At 39.9% G+C, this 12,465-nt stretch overlaps 1 protein-coding gene across 1 annotated transcript in view; it reads left to right on the plus strand.

The window, feature by feature from the left end:
- Positions 1 to 2,442: 2,442 nt before the first annotated feature.
- The window catches only part of arid3a (AT-rich interactive domain 3A), a 38,993-nt gene continuing 28,970 nt past the window's right edge, over positions 2,443 to 12,465 (plus strand). The window contains exon 1 of the mRNA XM_070909235.1: positions 2,443 to 2,587. The gene's annotated coding sequence lies outside the window, so the exon portion shown is untranslated. The remainder of the gene's footprint in view (positions 2,588 to 12,465) is intronic.

The following is a 12,465-nucleotide window of genomic DNA, read 5'->3' on the forward strand; positions in this document are numbered from 1 at the left end:
TGTCACACCAAGTCAAACACCAAGTATTTACATGAAAACAGTAATTCTCAGAATGCGATGTTGTGTGAGTTTTCCGTTTGTGTACTGTACAGTGAGAATATCGCAGTCATACAGAATACTTGTAGTAAAACAACCTGTGTTCATTATCTACATTTTGGGAAATCAACATCAGACAGTACAAATGCTGTTAATATTAACCTGAAGTGATTAAAGCTTTTATCTTTTATCTGGATGCTTCATTAGTTCTAAAAGCTAGTTTATGTTTTGTTGCGTTCTCATAAACTGTTTTCATCACTTATTATTTTCTTGTTGTTTGATGCTCACATCATTGTGGCTATAAAACTAGTCATTTCCTGTGTTGACCACACCCTGGCAAAGACTAGCTTAGGCTGAAACGCACCAGTCAATGTTTTTTTATTTTGATATCAATTGTGAGTTAAGTAAGTACGGTTGTCATCACCACTGAGCATCTCAGGCCCATTTGATTTAAATTTTATTTCTCACTGTGTCAGCGCCATAAACACACTTCTCTCCTGGATCCTGTTACATCTGATGAGGCAGAGGGAGGATCATTTTTCTGTTTTAAATATCACAAGCTCTTTATTTTAGCAAACAGCTGCAACCAGCTACCAACCAGTCAGCACCCACTAGCCTTATTTTCCCCAAGTGTAAAATCAGATTTGGATATACATGACATGGCCAGTGACTTTTGGAAACTGTCAACAATCGTGGGATGAGGACAGAAAACACAGCAGTTTATTGAACTGTGGCTGAATAGCCTCTTTTCAGTCCCAGTTTTCTTTTCAAAATGTGCAGTTTTTACCACATTGTTTGGTATGAATGGACCAGTCCTTTGTTTACATTGTGGTTTATCATTTTTGCACTCTAAAATGTATAATTAGTCCTTGTGTTTCACTATGTGACACCTCAACACAGATTTACCTTGATAAAGCTGTAAAAGGGCTCATTAAATTGTAGTTTTAAGTTATGTTGGACTACAGACGTTATGAACATGTAATTCCAGCTGTAGGGTATCTGACAGTCCTTAAACAGTTTTGAATTTTCAAAATATAACATATTAAAATGTGTTGAATGCAGTTGTTTTCAGCATTTAATGCAGGTTTTAATAGTTTAATTTTGATAAAACACAAACAGACAGTGGCATTGAGAGACGTTTGACATTCTGTCGAGTTATTTAAGGTTAAATGCGTCCAATAAGTAGCAGTTTACTATCCTGTGTTTAGTATTAATAATCAATTTATCTCAGTCTACAGTAAGTCATTCATTCCGTTAACACAGCACAACACTCCATGTGTTGTGAAACTAAACAGTTAGTTGAAGTGAGTTTAGGTGAGTTCCCCTCAACTAGATGAACCATTTTACCACCTTCATATTTTCAAAATGAATATTGTGGAGCTTTAAGAAATTAAATGACACTGTATCAGTTATTTAGATAAAAACTAAATGAAGCATAATCACTAAAAGTCAGTATTATTAAAATCTGGTTAAATCAAATGAGCGGAGTTGTGCTTCACTTTTGAGGTTGTTTTTTGCAGTTTTCACACCAAACAAAGTATTAACTCTTCCTTCCAGCCCCTCTGCTGAACAAGGGCTCTTCACCAAGGGACTGTTCCCAAAAATCAACACTGAAACACAATGTATGACAAATACTGTAATTTACATTGTACAAATGTATTTCTTTTAAAAACATTGCACAATTCTTATAAGCTAATTCAATTTTTAGAGGTACGAAAAGGGGAAAGAAAAAATAAAACAGAAAAATAAACATTGATAGATATGGCTGCAACTGACTACTAGTTTTGTTGTCAATTAATCTGCAGATAATTTTCTTGATTACTTTATTAATGCTTTGGTGGTGAACTTGTGATCAAATTGCTTGGTTTCTCTGACCAAGTCCTCACAATTGAGAAGCTGTAACTACAGAAAGTTTGGCTTTTTTTGCTTGAAGGCTGTTAGTACAGGCTGTACAAACAAGTGGCTGCTTTAAGTCAAGTTAAGGGTTAATCTGAGAAGTACTGTAGGGAGATCAAATGTAAAGTCTGTTTGAGTTTATGCATCATCTTTGGACAGCCTCTCTGTCTCACTCTACACCTTTTTGGCCGACTCCCAGCCCACTTTATAATTCATACCCTTGCATTTACCGACATGCCCTGCTGTGGGAGGTGGGAGGTGGGGGTGTATGGGGGGCTGGCCCCTGCTGATTCAGAGGTTAGGAATTTGCATCTGATTACTGTTTGTCAACCAATGATCTGACTGTGCAGTCCGGAGAGTCTCTCCACGCCTCTCTCTCTCTCTGTCTGTCTGGCTGAACGTTGCTGCTCTCAAACCGACACTCAAACTCTGAAAACACAATTACACGCAAACGACAAATGCGTGGCTATCATGCAGTCACATGTAACCACTTTAATTCTAGCTGATAAACACACGAACCACCTCTCCTCTTCCTCTTTTTGGTGTTTTTTTTCTCTGCGTGTAAGCGGAGGAGTAGACTGCGTTCAGAGACGGGGAAAACAGGAATGTTTCTTCCGGTTCCCAAGAGTGTAAAAACCGAACGGAAGCCGATGTGGTAAGTTTATTTTGTCTTTATTTTTCGTTTACTTTATTTATGTGCTGTCTTATAAATCATTTTCGTTTATGCTGTGGCTTCCTTCTTTTTCTGCTGCCTCTGTTTTACTCGTCACACACAGGACGCAGGTTTTTTTTTTTATCGATGTGTTGTTATCAAATCGCCTGATCAATAGTCTATTGCTAAGGTAGCGGATGGACTCACCTGCCATATGTCACCCAAAGAACGTAATTGAACATACGCTGTGTTTAATGTCACTGTTTGTTGTAGTAAAATCTAACGGTAGCGCCAGTGTTTGATATTTGTTCAAGGTTTTTCGGCCGAGTTTTAACCCGAATGTAAAGAGTAAAAAATAAAAAAGATGTATGTTATAAGCTATGGTGGTCGTATTTCCCGTCAGCTAGCTACAAAACTAACTTAAACTGTATGAACGGCTAACGTTCGGATTTCGGTCGTTAACATGACTTCACGTTCTCATCAAAATAACTGTCACAAATGTCAAACCATAACTTGGCTAGCTACTTCAGCTAATATTACAAGCTGATTATTTACAGTATTATCCGGTGCTTTAGCTAATAGAGGACAATGGCGGATAAACCAACTGCTCATGTGTTTGCTATAGAAGATTTGTGGGCTAAACTGCCAATTAAAGTGATTTTTTTAATGGTTTTGCTCGTGGTGGCGGAATGTCCTGTACAGTTTGAACCCACCATTTTTGAGTTCGTGTCATTTACAACACCATTAAACATCCACTAACGCTACAGTACATCATGTTGTCTATTTAGTTGGATATATAAGTCAGTGCATGTGACAGCATCAACAACTGGGCCTTTACAGAAAGTTTGGTCTGACAAAATATCATGATGGGGGTGAAAGCAGAGACAGTAGGATGACTCACAGCTAAAGGTGCCTTCATGAATGAATTTGAAGCTGCTTTCTAGGCCTTTTTGCTACTCACATTAATAATATAAAAATTATGTTGTAATATCGTGGTAATATTGGTTTTGTGATGTAAAAATAACACATTTTAACATGTAACGTAATGTCAGGAGTAATATGGACACATGCTCTCAGTACTACACCAGGGTGGAAAATCCACTGTATATAATAGGCAGTGTATGACGTCAGCGGACATGAAAAGGGGGCAGCAAACTTGTCATCCCAAGTGGATTCAGAAAGAGCTCATGAGGTCCTCTTACTGTATTTTTCAGGAGAGTCTGGCTGGTTGTGCCAAGCTGACAAACCTCATAGCCACAACCGAAGCTAACTTGGTTTGTGGTTGGTGTTATAGTTTCTCACCAAGTAGGGGGGGTGGGGGAGAACAGGCAACAGGAAGCTGGCTTGGTTGTAAAGCCTTGTATAGCACTTTGTCTTAATGACCATAAACATATACATGTTCTGAAAACAGGCTGGTTTCAGTGGAGAATTTCATTGTCCTGGTCTGATCTAAATGTGGCTTCAGAGGCTTTTCCACCATGTCAACATGTAAACTTGAATGAACAATACTAACATGCTGTGTAAAAATGATCAGATTTAAAGATACAACCTCAGCGGTTTTGTCACAATTGTACAAGATATTGGCCCATATGTTTCGTTCGACTGTGTAACTGAGATGACAGGAACACAGTTATGAAATGTCCTCGACATTTTGAAAGTTTATTTTAACGAGTACATATTTTTGGTTCACTGCGATTTCACAAATGAATGAGGAAATGAGATTTTGGAACCTGAAAACGTGCACCTGAAATCTGAACGACAGGAACAGGATGAAGAGGGAGGCCGGGAGAGTCTTTTTCTTTGGAAGTTTGCTTTTAGATTTTTATGGTGAAATAATTTAAAAAAGATGATTTATCACCAGCCATTGGTCGAATACTGGTTAGGTTTTCCTGCACCTGGTTTCTCATGTTACCAGCCACTTTGACAGGTCATTTTCTGATGTGATTACATTTAAAATTTGGCTTGAAAAATCATTTTGAGCAGGCAAAATGCCAAATGTCTTCCATGTCAACGTGCATGTAACTTCTTAAACAAAAAGTGTGAGATGTTAAATTGTGGAACTTGGCACCTTCGGCTTCCCAATGTGATTATTAAGCACTGAAATTCTTAAGAGAGATTTCCAGGCCCTTATCACACCCTGCACCCCACCATCCTCCAATCACCTTAGAGGCTTGCCCAGAAATTGCCGCACTAATCTGTTTGGTCCAGTCTGGCATATGGTATCCTGTGGCCGGCACCTACCAACTGCACCAGCTCAGTGTTTCCAATGGAGAGAGATACTGCTGCAGCGAGCGGGTGGTGGAGGTGGTAGTGGGGGGGGGGGGGGGGGGGGGGGGGTGAGTTTACATTGTGGATTAGAAACGTATGGCTGGCGATCAAGTTCAGGTCTTAAAAGGCCTCCACTTGCTTTTGCATATTGTAGGCTGGCCCTAATAAGCAACACTGCTTGTTATGAAACCGAGTTTACATAAAGACGCTCCTTGTCCCTCTTGATTTAAAGAACTGACGCCTGTGTTTTTGTAGAAACACTGTAATTTCCCATCGAAGGGGGGTGTTTAAAAAGTGTCAGTCCTTGACCTGGAAATATAACATCAATATTTTATTAAACTATCACGATATAGCTTGATCTTTGTGTCTTTCCAGGCCGAAAAGCTGCATCAGTAATGTATTGCAGGTTTCTAAATGAACGTATTCCTACCACTTGTTCTTCTTATTAGAAGCACCAATTGTGCTTGCAAACATTGTTAACTGTTTATATTATAGATATTGTAGATTGTTAATATTAATAGTTTTAGACTGTTGGGAGTATATTACTGTCTAAAGATACCGGAAATTGCAGGTATTTCCTCAAGAAAAATGTTGTTGTTTTGAAGGTAAAGCTTCTGTCACAGTTGACACATTAGAAAGAGTGCTGTAATAAAATCAATTCATTCATTCAAGAAGATTACATTAATTGAAATTGAATGCAGCGCTTGATGTTGTGTGCTCTTGGTTCCCAGGAGTGTATTTGCTGTGCCTACCTTCTCTTGACATGTAAACCGGTCCATCTTGCCTCTTTTCTGATCAAGTGTTGTGAAGGTGTGATCTGTTTGTTGGTGATGTTTGTAGATTCACACCTCAGTGTGTTTCAGTTTGTTCAATGTACATGTCAAGATGCAAGGTGGGCTGTGTTGTCATTCAAACGTTTACAAGCAGAAATCTACGCCGCTTCCTGTCAGACGCCTGATCTCAGCCCGAAGGTATTTGAGGAACATTTGGAAGCACTAAGTGTAATATGCAAATGGAATGCTCACCTCCGAGCATCATGGCTGAATGAGCGGCAGTTGCTAGCAGTTGGCCACTAAACTGGTTAGTGGCTGCGAATTAATGACAGACAAACATGCACAGACAAGACAAACAGGTCTGACGCCTGTTTGTTGTCTTATTTAACTTATATAACTATAATCCTTTACAGGGTCGTAAATGCTGCTTTTTATGTTGTCCCTGCATGCAAATCACCCTTCAAGGCTTAAGGGCGTGGGCTTTGGCTTAAGGCCTACATTGTATCACTTGAACGTTGCAGTAATAACCCACCTGTAAAGATCCACATGAATTGTATCACAGTGAATGTGAGAGCTGTCTGCACACCACAAGTTTCCCTGCCATTAAAGAAGTGGGAAGCAGCGTGGCTTGGCTGGCTTTCAGCTGTTCCTGTGCCAAAAGCTACATTTCTGAAGGGCCTGTGCGGCACGTGGGGCTTTAACTCTGTTATCCTGCCAAAAAATGCAGAAAAAAAACTCACAAGTTACTTCACTGCCTGGGCTGGAGCCATGGGGGAATCCCAGCAGGGCTGGCAGTGACGCAGTCAGAGATCAGACTAAGGAAGGGTCTGAGCTTTTGGGATACCCTGCAGTTCCTGAACCAAGCTGCTAGGACAGTTGTAGGCTTTGTGAATTCAGTCAGCGGCTGACACTCAGTTCAGTGTCAGCGTGATCTATCCTGGTACTTGTCTGCCTGGATACCAGCACACAGCTGCAACATGCTGACATGTCCATCAAACCTGAAGCATTTGTATTTTATATTTGTGTCTGCTAGCGCTGGCAGCCTGCCCGAGCAATCACAAGCTAATTTAATCAGATCCACGCCAAAAGATACACACATCCCTCGGGAGTGGACGTAGCTGCCAGTTTTTATTAGGCAGAGCGCAAGCACATGAAACTATATAATCCACATTTAGCACAGAAGTGACAGTTTTTGTTCTGGATGTCTCCATGTACAATGCACAGAGCTCTTTATCTAAGATTTCCACTCGTCCATCGCCTCTCTGCAGACAAAAGACTTGATTGTTAAGGATCACAATGCCATGACGTGACTGCACAGTCACCATATAAACCAACACGTTAATCCAGTTTGGGACGTTCATGCCATTCAATGAAAATGCAAACCCCCTACCCCACCTCTCCCGCACTAGAGGAACTATCATCATGGCGTCAGTCTAGAGTTACAATAGCAGTGCATTGAACTCTGCGAGCAGCGACATGCAGCCTGTCTCCTCAATCTCAGTGTTTATGGCACAGTCACTAAACATACATGAGGAATTTGACTTCTTCTGCAGATCAAAGGAAGCAAGAAAACTGATTTTAAGATATTTATGAATTAAAATAAAAAGTGAATGGACGCAATAATAGCTGTAAAAACTAATGCTCTCCAGTACAACAGCCCTGCATTCAGCTCTAACAAGAGCTGGAATAACATTTAGAACAGTAAGAGAAACGGACGTAGAGAGAGTCATTGTTTTCCCTGTAGTAGTGACGGCGTTGGCCTCCTTAAGAATGGCCGTTGTTTCTCTACTAGAGCTGTCATCACATGAGATTTATGTTTGCTCTCATAATACTACAGTCTCCATGTGAAGCTGTGGGTGAGGTTGTAACATGGCGAGGTCAATATCCACCAGGGAGGCATTTCAGCTGAATCAGCAGACCTTTTTTTCTTCTTCATTTTAACTATTCGTCTGATGACTTTTCCTGTGGTTAGAGGAAGTCTTTCCATATAGCAGAGTTAACATATTTTCTGTGCATTTTCCCTGTGGGCTGATCTGTCTTTACATAACACTTGTCTAACATATATAAATGTACCATCTTTTCAGCCCACATAGGAATATTTTTGTTCCACTGACCCCTTTCACAAAATTCAGAATAGTGTGGGGTTTTTTTGGACAGCGATCATCATGGGCCAACAGTGCTGTCTGAATCTGCAGTACCTCAGTAATGAACATTAATGTTGTTTGCAAGCCGACTTAGTAGAAGAAATCGAGCCTTTTCTAATATTGCACCCAAATAAATATGTGAAATGTGAATTTACCAGCATAGAGATGGGCCTTTTTCCTTCAGTCATTTCCAAGTGACAAACATTGTGCAAACACTTGAATCCAGACCTTTTTATATGTATTAGAGCAACTTCAGATCACACATGCTGTAACATCAGCTACAAATCCTTTTGAGCCTCGCTCGCTCGCACAGCTGACTCCCATTGCTTGATCGATAGCCACAGATTTCACTGCTGAGAAGTGGATCACTGGATTATTTTTGCTGTATGGCCACTTAATTTATGGCATGACTTGGGCTAATGAGATTTGGCTCGCTGTGTTGCCTCGGCTCGCTGAGAGGTCAGTGGAAAGTGCGTGACGAGCCTGTGCGACACTTCCTCAATGATCTTGTTGTTGGTGCAGTGGGGCTCAATGGAGCCTGTGTTATTGCCTTCCGAGGTAATACTGCAAGGAATGTGAGAGAGGGACGCATAATCAAGACCAGCACCACTGACCAACTTCTTGTTTTTGTGCTTTTTTTTTTCTTCTTCTTCTTTTTTTTATGTAGAAAGGATCATGAATGGCTACTGTTTGGCTACTCCCTCCGCAGTTACTCTCTAACTTCTGTCATATTAAATGCTAACCGGTGTTCACATGAAGAGTTAAGGCTATAAACAAAACATTTTAAAAATGAATAACATCTTGACACTTCATAGAAAAATAATTTATCAACATTAAATAATCAGCTAAATAAAATAGATTTTAAAATAACATATTGTTACATGGAAATTAAATAGAATTTAGCACATAATGTAGGTTGTGATGTATTTCATTTTGAAAAGAAATGTAATACTACTATGTTACTTCTAGTATGTTGCAACTATAATTCTTTTAATATTTATTTGTTTCCCACAAATTAGTTTGTTCAGTTCTGTGCAGTCCTATATTCCCAACCGTTTTTAGAGAGAAGTCTTTTCCTGTCAATCATAAGACAGGCCCTTGACTGTATGTGGGCTGAATGTTTTTGCCAGGTGCACAACACAGCATTGGACACATGGCACTTATTTATTTTATTACATTTACTCCTCATACTGTTTAAAATGCCCCTTTAGATTTATTAGTAGCCTCTTCTTGGAAAAAAAAGAGACAATAGACAAATAGAAAAAACTCACCTCCCCAGCTCAAAAGAGCTTCAAGCTCTTAATTAAAGCTAATTATTTCTTTGTGTAAAGCTAACAACCCAGAAGTTCAGCAATTTACATGTTAAAATACTTTTATTTCCTCCTGTTATTTAAAAAGGTATGTATGAAAGCACGTGTAAACAGAAATTGAGCTATACATATAAAGAGTTTGAAGCGGGAGAGGTGTGGTTGTGTCTTTTCCCCTGAGGTCTTCTTTTATGTTATCACTCAACATGTTGTGAGTAAAGCACAAAACAAAGAAGAAAAAAAAACTCTTTGTGTGCATTGTGGCAAATTCAAATGGGCTGAAAACACTTATAGCTTGTAAAGCTTCAGAGAAAGGTCAAGTAACCATGATAACTTTACAGTTAAGTGTCCAGTACTGCAAACTGCATTCTGACATATTAAACTGATATATTCACATCAGACATTCAAAATCAACATCAATGTCAAAACATAGAGACAGACTGAAAAAAAGTTTTCTGGAGCTACTATGGTCAGAAAACACAAGAGAAGTATAATATTTGCAAGAGAAGTATAATATTTGTCTAGGAATGTTTGTGTTGATAACGTCCGTTCAAAGCCTGTTTCACTAATAACGTAGGTGCATGAAAACAGTGCTGAGTGACATGAATGAAACCTGACAACACACATGCACTGTACACTGAAGCTGCTCATGATAGAAATCATCTGTAGACTACAAGTCAGGTTGGAGTCTTTTATTCAAAACAGGTGTAGCATGAGTATGATACCTAATTTGATAAAGAAAGTACAGTACAACAAGTACCACCTACGGAAACTCAAACTGCATTAGCAGAAAATCCAAGGAGGACATTATAGTTTGTCCCACCCACAATGATTTGCATGTGATGTTTCAGACGGGAAGCACAGAAACACCAGCGCTTAGCACCAGAGATGGAGATCAAAGCCATAAATCTTTTAAGAATCTGGTTCTCTCTGATTTTCCGGTTAAGCACAACAGGAGTTCATTTTGATACCCAGCTTGAATTCTCACAAAGTTCACCTCAAACTGCACGGCTTTATCAGGAAAAAGGTGGTTTGTTCTTTCGGTACATAAAAGGAAATTTACTTTTATTCCAAATGTTGAAATGCAAGATATGAATCACATGAAAACAAAACTACCTACTGAAGCAAAACCCTGGTGTTTGTGTCTTTGTTGCTTTATGAGAACCTCAGCACCTTTTTTACTGCACTATCAAATCTAGTTTATAGCATGCATGTTGGAAGCACCATGTGTGAATTATACCAGCAGTGCAGCTGTCAATGTGCTCCTGACAAAAAAAGGCCACAGAGATGAGTTCCCACACATAGACTGCACTAAGGACTGTGGTATCAGAGGGCTCTGTTGCTCTTTCTAGAGTATCTTTTACAGTCTTCATGTTTATGCAAACACACAGTCTTATATGTACATATGTGTGTATATATGTGCATGTATGTGAGGCGGTGTGGGTCTCTTTATCTCGTTGGAATTAGACCCTTAGCTCCCGTTCTTATCACTCTGTCCCGTTTGCTCAGACCTTGCAATCTTCCACCTCTCAAATGTGGCTTTAAAAAAAAAGAAGAGGATTAACCCATTAGCTCTCATCGTTTCTGCTTTATCCTTCATTCAGTCAACTCTTAAAGTTTCTGTCCCGGTGGCTCCTCCCCGCCCCCACATGGGTTCCCTGCCACCTATCCCAGCAGGCCGGCCTCCCTTTAGCCAATTAAGGTGTTAAAGGACGGTCTTATAGTGAGCTGTGCATTTTGAGGGATTGTCTTTTACATTGTGTAAAACATTTTATCGCAATGTGTGTTTATTTCTATATCTCCTGAGGGTAAATAGTCTATTCTCTTGCCCCCCCTGCCCCCTAGAGTTCAGAGCAGAGGTCCTGAGTGTATTACTCAAAGACGAGGGCGCAAGCTGGGTGGATGCTTGAATCTGATTCATCACCTTTCTACCCAGCTGCCAGCAGGTTCTGTCATAAAACGCAAATGTAGCCTTAAAATGTAAATTCAACTGTTTGAGAGGGAATTTATGAATGTGAGCAAACAGACAAGCAGGCAGTGTTGAGGTGGAGCAGTTAACGGCAATCAAATAGGGGACACGTTCAATCAAACATTGCTTATTGCTATGTTATTGTTTTGCATGAAGAGTGGTCTTCATACTCACTAAAACAGCCTTTTGCCCTTTAAAAGAAATCTCCACATGTCAGCCATCACAGCAGGATTTACAATTGTCCTTTGGTCTTTGGTAAACACAAGATGCCAAGTAGTCGTATTGATACGAAGGCAGACAATTGCATTTAGAAAGCATTCATAAAAGTCTGGCAATAAAATTGTAGAGGAAGTATTCCCTTAGCTGGCAAATGGCCTTTACCCCTGCTACTCAGATATGGTACAGAGTAATGAAGCAAAACTATGAGACAAGTTGATTTAATTTCAAAAAGTTTCCAAAGCATTTTGACTGGTAGAAAGAAGACAATGGACAGGAAGTGAAACCTGTTTGCTCCCAGGCCACAGCAGCAATTTACTCTCAGAATTCATCAGCCATGCAACAGTTTTTGAACAAAGCAAGATTTCCAAATAATAGCTGGTTACTGTCCCAAGGGGTTGACAATGTCAAGAAATGACCCAGTATACAGTGGTGATTTCCCACCCTGGCTACAGTATAAAAGACACCCAGCAGGGGATTCATCCCTGGACCACCGAGACTACTTGGTTTTGTGCTGAGCTATGGTTTAGATATAAAACGCCTTATCACTCTAGCCAAGGTCTGGCTATTCATAATGTGTGAGAATGAGATACCAAAGACAACCTCCAGCCATTTTGCACAGCAGAGTTGCACCCAAATAGGGTTAGGTTAGCTCTACCAGCTTCCTAATGTGTTGTTTTTACCCTAAATCCATTTGTAAATCATTATCTGGCTCGTTGACTGCAATATAAAATAATATATGGCTCTGTTCCCCGACGATGCTCTGAGGACCACTTAAAGTCTAGAAGTCAAAAAATTCAAGATGTAATTTCGATGAAAACATCTGGAAATGGCAATGACAATATTTTGGGATTTATGTGCAGCCACACAACACCAGGTGATTGTACCAGGAGATTGAGGAGCGTAAAGCGTAAATTCCTGGGTGCGCAGATGTGGAATACCTGCGTTCACCTGTTGCTTGAGTTTATTGAATATAAGCATAGCAGGAGGGGTCAGTCAGAGGTATGTTGAGGGAGATCAGCTGCTGTAGTGTTTGGTTGGAATAAAACCTGCAGTCTTGTGGTTTATATGACTGTAAACAACTAGACTGATGGATCAATAGTACTATTACCAGTACTGTGTTTCCATGTATTCTTGACCATCATTGCTGTCATATATAAAAGGTTTTATAAGCATTGAACCTGCAACCTCATTTGGGGAAGCA

The sequence above is a fragment of the Enoplosus armatus genome, chromosome 7, assembly GCF_043641665.1.
Source record: "Enoplosus armatus isolate fEnoArm2 chromosome 7, fEnoArm2.hap1, whole genome shotgun sequence".
Lineage (NCBI taxonomy): Eukaryota > Metazoa > Chordata > Actinopteri > Centrarchiformes > Enoplosidae > Enoplosus > Enoplosus armatus.